Consider the following 6,000-nt stretch of genomic DNA (forward strand, 5'->3'; position numbering starts at 1 on the left):
TTTATTATTGTTATTTTCAGACAAGTTGAACTTTCTTTGTAAGCTGCATATTTTGCCGCAGTCTCTGGGTACCCAGCCCGACCCCGAGCAGTGCCCAGGTGTTTGTGGCTGAGCTCTGTGCCTGTGTAACACGAATCCATCCCCCGAGGTCCTCGGCCAGTTCTGTGAGCAGCCTTAAGATGTCACTGCCCGCCTTGGCCGGGCTGCGGCCGCTGTGTGCGGCAGGAAACGCGCTGTTATTTTTAACACATCTCCTCCTCCGGCAGTGACAGACAAGGTGCTGATGGCAACTGCCTGCTCTTACAGGCATTCATTAACTCGGCTAAAAGTCCCTTTCGTTTCCATTTCCTTCTGCTGAGCCCAGCGCTGGGGTGCCCGGAGAGCTGGGAAGGAGAGCTCATCCTGGCTGGGCTCTGCCTGCCCCTGCTCCTGCTCCTGGAGAGCTGGGAAGGAGAGCTCATCCTGGCTGGGCTCTGCCTGCTCCTGCTCCTGCTCCTGGAGAGCCGGGAAGGAGAGCTCATCCTGGCTGGGCTCTGCCTGCTCCTGCTCCTGCTCCTGGAGAGCTGGGAAGGAGAGCTCCTCCTGGCTGGGATGGAGCTGGGCTCTGCCTGCCCCTGCTCCTGGAGAGCTGGGAAGGAGAGCTCCTCTTGGCTGGGATGGAGCTGGGCTCTGCCTGCCCCTGCTCCTACTCCTGGAGAGCTGGGAAGGAGAGCTCCTCCTGGCTGGGATGGAGCTGGGCTCTGCCTGCCCCTGCTCCTGGAGAGCTGGGAAGGAGAGCTCATCCTGGCTGGGCTCTGCCTGCTCCTGCTCCTGGAGAGCTGGGAAGGAGAGCTCATCCTGGCTGGGCTCTGCCTGCTCCTGCTCCTGGAGAGCTGGGAAGGAGAGCTCATCCTGGCTGGGCTCTGCCTGCTCCTGCTCCTGGAGAGCTGGGAAGGAGAGCTCATCCTGGCAGGGATGGAGCTGGGCTCTGCCTGCTCCTGCTCCTGGAGAGCTGGAAAGGAGAGCTCATCCTGGCTGGGATGGAGCTGGGCTCTGCCTGCCCCTGCTCCTGCTCCTGGAGAGCTGGAAAGGAGAGCTCATCCTGGCTGGGATGGAGCTGGGCTCTGCCTGCTCCTGCTCCTGCTCCTGGAGAGCTGGGAAGGAGAGCTCCTCCTGGCTGGGCTCTGCCTGCTCCTGCTCCTGCTCCTGGAGAGCTGGGAAGGAGAGCTCCTCCTGGCTGGGATGGAGCTGGGCTCTGCCTGCCCCTGCTTCTGGAGAGCTGGGAAGGAGAGCTCATCCTGGCTGGGATGGAGCTGGGCTCTGCCTGCTCCTGCTCCTGCTCCTGGAGAGCTGGGAAGGAGAGCTCCTCCTGGCTGGGCTCTGCCTGCTCCTGGAGAGCTGGGAAGGAGAGCTCCTCCTGGCTGGGCTCTGCCTGCTCCTGCCTGGCTGGGATGGAGCTGGGCTCTGCCTGCCCCTGCTCCTGCTCCTGGAGAGCTGGGAAGGAGAGCTCATCCTGGCTGGGCTCTGCCTGCTCCTGCCTGGCAGGGATGGAGCTGGGCTCTGCCTGCTCCTGCTCCTGCATCCATCCTCCCTGCGAGGGCTGAGCACCTTCCCTGGCAGCCCTATCCAAACATCCCTCTGCCTTTCTCTCCCCTCTCCCAGTCCTGTCCTTTCTCCACGTTCAGCACTCTCTGCTCTCCCTGTGCTGAGCTGCTGAGCCTCTCCCCAGGCTCTCCTTGTTCCCAGAGGTTCTTTGCAGCTCCCTCCTGCTTTTCCACAGCTGGATCCTGGCTGGAACTCGTTTCCTTGGGGCTGTGGTGCTTTGTAGTGCCTGCACTGAGAGGGGATGGCTGCAGTTGGGCACAGGGAAGTGTTTGGAGGGAGGATTGGGTTGTCCTGCTCCAGGGCAGGTCCTTGCAGCTCCTCCTGCCCCGGGATGCTGCAGGGAGGCTTCTGGGGCCTGAATAAACCCTGTGAGTCACTAAAAGTCTGACTTCCATAATAAAATTATCAAAAATGATAAAACCCTTATTTCTCATGCAGCAGGCTGCTGGAGCTGCCTGCAGGGCTGGGCAGTGCCACGCTGTGGTCAATCCCAGGGTGCAAACCTGTGAGAGCAGTGCTCACTCCTGTGTCATTGCCATGGGCAGGGACAGGCTGTGCAAAGCCACGGTTGAGTGCTGACCTTTAATATTTTTTTTTATTTTTTTTATTTTTATGTATTTATTTTATTTATTAAAAATTTTATTTTAAAATTTTGTTTGTTTGTTTTGGTTCTTTGGTTGGTTGGTTATTTTTTTGGTTTTTTTTTTTTTTTTTTTTGCTATTCTACCAGCTCTTCCACCCTCTCACACAGAAACTTTTTCCCTATAATTCTACCACTGCTTAACTGGGCTCTGGTCTGCATTTTACTTCCTCACCAGTACAATAATTGAGCTGGTGGCTCCTGCAGGAGCTCTCTGTTGTTCCTGCACAGCACATCCCCAGCAGGCCAGCAGCTGAGGTGACAGAGTGCCATGGACAGAGCCACCATCCCACAGCTCAGGCTGCTCCCTTCCCACCCTCTGAGCATTCCCAGCTCATGGATTTTGGCAGGGAACCCTGCTGCCTGCCAAGGGACTGGGCAGTGAGGGGAGCTGCACCCCTCTACCAGTGCTCATTAATTAGGAATATCAGTTAGGGTGAAAAGAATTGCCTTGGTGTGGAGGAGTGCAACGTTGAAGTGTTGCTGTTAAACGTTTAGATCTCCAAGAAAACAATCTATCCACATCTTATAAAATTTATGGCTTTAAAATAAAACAAGCAGTGGATGGTAAACAGCAGAGTGTGGAAAGGCACAGCAAGGGAGGGTGTGCTGGCTCTGGGGCAGAGCTCTTGATTCAAGGTTTACTACTCGACCATGGCTTCGGGAACCTTTCTGTGACCCCGAGCAAGTTACTCCCATCTCACTATTCTTCCATTTCCTCTTTCTGTAAAATGATATTAATAGCACTTCAGCTGCAGAGCAGGTTTATTGTACAAGGCTTAATGAATGTTTGTCTCCCTGTGATTGAGATTCTTTCCTGCTGGAGGCAAGAATTTTAAGCAGGTTGATTAAGTAGAAAAGGTCTCTAACTGAAGCTATTATTAAAAGCAGAAGGAATTATTTCTTAGGGAATTTTTAATCTTATGTGTATTACAATTGTCAAAATACAGCAGCTTTAGTTCCTCTGGTATTTAGCAACTTTAGTTTTGTTTCTGCCAGAAATTCTGCTGGGGGATGCTCTGAGCTTTGAAATGATCCAAGGCAGACCCTGCTAAATTCTTCTTGCTCTGAGGAGCAACAGTTACACGGTGAGAAAATGTGTCACTGTACCAGCACTGCACACCCAGCTCTGGAACTGTAGGAAAGAGGAATTTTGGGTGCTCAGACAGATCCAGTCCTCCTCCCTAAGGCTGCTCCTGTGATGCTCTGAGGTTTGAAGCTCTGGGACATGCAAAACTTGGTGTTCACAAGGAGCCAACTCGGCAGCCCACAGAGGCTGGGTGAAAAAGGCTGTGCTGGGCTTGGAACACCAAATCCATCCAGAAGGGAGCACTGAAGGCAGCTCCAGGACACCCTGAGTGCCTCAGGGAGGCAGCAGCACCCACCTGTGCTCACCTGTGCTGGAAATCCCAGCAGCATCCCAAACGTCCTGGTCTGGGAAAGAGGATTGCCACAGTGCCAGGCTGCCCGAGCTGTGGCTGTGCCCTCCCGTGCCAGCTCTCTGCTCACACTCTCATTGACCAGCCCCCCCTGACCCAGAGCTTTGTTAAAGATGCCCCTCCCTGCCCACCAAGGAGGGCTCACAGCCTGAGGTGCCAGGAGCAGCTGTGTGAATTTAATCTCTGCTCTGTGGTGTGATGAAAAGCTTGGCAAGGATTTGGGCAGTGCCCACGGGAGTGCTGCAGAGCACCATGGTGGGGCAGGATTCTAAAGCTGCTGCTGGTGGCAGAGACAAAAGATGGGATGTTTCAAGGGTTAGGCCCAACAGTATGCACAGAGCTGCCATTCTTATACAAACAGGGCTTTAAGTCCTTGTCCTTCTCCCTGATGTGTTCAAAGCAGTTGCTCTGGTTAATAAAAACCAGGGACAAGTTTTGGGGTTTGTCAGAAAATGGAGTGGCTGGAGCCTCTTCAGAAGCTATGGGATGTAATTTTGTTAATAAACTTAGAGCTGAGAAAAAGAGTTCCCTTGTTAGAGGTGAAATGGCCAACAGAGGCTTTGTAAAACCTGCAGAGAGAGAGAAAACAGGGGGCTGTATCAAGGAATATTTTAACATTGGCCAGCAAGTCTTCCTTTTTGTCCCTCTTTACTTTGATCCAGTGCCCTGATGCTTCCTCCTGAGCCTGATCTGCCTCCTGTTCCTGGAATCAGCTGTGGAACAGGCAGATGCAGTCAGGAGGCAGCAGGGTGGTGGGGACACTCTGAAAGGGCTTCAGAGATGCTCCTGGGGGCACACCCAGCACTCCCAAGGGACCTCTAAACCTCACAGTGGAGTTGTATTTCTCTTTCTGCAAGGCTGTTTAAGGATAAACTGTCTAATTAAGAAATGCTACTTACATTATTTTCACCTTAATTCAATAACTAACTACTTGTGTTTTGCAATGTGGAGTTTTTAATCTAATTACACAGTGCCACCTAAACTCATGAAGAAGAAGGTGAAGAAGAAGGACTAGCTTCCATATTAAAACTTCCATCTTGTTTTATATATATTGCTATATTCTAAACCTTTAAACTCTAAGTTTTTTACTATGTGATACTATACACTTCTATTCAAACTCCACACTCATAATCTCAGTTTTATTATTTCATTTTGGAATTTTTCCTTATGGCCTCAGGTCACGTGTAGTGTTCTCTGGGGGGTCAGTGTCTGCTGCTGCCCCTGCCCTTGCCCAGGGCCCAGCCTGGTGCCACCAGCCTGGTGACATGTGCAAGGAGCAGAGCCTGGAGCAGAGCAAGGGGCTGCTGTAAAACCCATCCTGGGCCAGTTTTGCTGGGGTTGGATTCAGGTAACAAATTAGGCTCAGCTCTGTGAGGAGACTTTTGAGGGTTTAAATGAATTCAGGGTTTGCTGTTGTTTCTGTGCTAGGAGTAATGTGTTCTTTCTCTTTGGCAGAGCAGTTAAATGTTCAGTGTCAGCCTAATCCTTCTGATGTTTGGGAGGCTTTCATTTATGAAATCCTCAGGTTATTCACATCCTGCTCATGTAGAAGTGACTACAAAATTAGCATGAAATCTCCCAGCAGAAATCAGAGGTTTCATGGAGCTTTTGCAATGAAAGAACAATAACAACAATCATTTCTTGAAGCCTCTTCACAATGTCATACTATATTTAGGACGTGTTTAAAACATCAAATAGATCTTCCCTGTCATTCAGTTCTTTCCAAATGAATTGTGAGAGTCTAATTCAGAGGGGGTTCTGCATTACCTTTTGGCATTCTAAGGCTATGATAATCTCCCCCATGCAAAAATATGTTTAATAAGCTATAAAACTGCATTCTGTCCTCTCTCCCCTGTTATGGGGATCCATCGGCATCAGTAAAGAACTGCACACATAAAACATGTACTCAAATGGAACCTGCGGGGAAAATCAGATTTACCATCTTCTTTAACAAAGAATCATGTTTTTCTCAGGCTGTTTGCAGAGGTTTTAGAGCCCATTAAAAACAGAGCTCCTCTTTTTCCATCCTTAGTCCTTAATTTCTCAGGCGTGGGTAGAGTGTTTGTGTCTTCCTAATAACGTTGCAGGGGTGGTTTGGTGGGAAACTGCACATTTATGCAGACACTTTTGTGCAGCTTTTAATTCCAAGTTTATTAAAGACAGTTCTGAAAAAAGAATCCATGCTTGCACTTTTTCACGTTAATAGTTTAATTACTGATTTATTTCAGCTGCTGACCTCTCCCTAACTATTGCATCCCCAATCACTTTTCTGCCATCTGAGGAAACAATCAGAAAAAGCTGCCATTGCCCCTCCAGGTTTCTCCTTGGCTAATTGGA

The sequence above is a fragment of the Haemorhous mexicanus genome, chromosome 18, assembly GCF_027477595.1.
Source record: "Haemorhous mexicanus isolate bHaeMex1 chromosome 18, bHaeMex1.pri, whole genome shotgun sequence".
NCBI classification, from domain to species: domain Eukaryota; kingdom Metazoa; phylum Chordata; class Aves; order Passeriformes; family Fringillidae; genus Haemorhous; species Haemorhous mexicanus.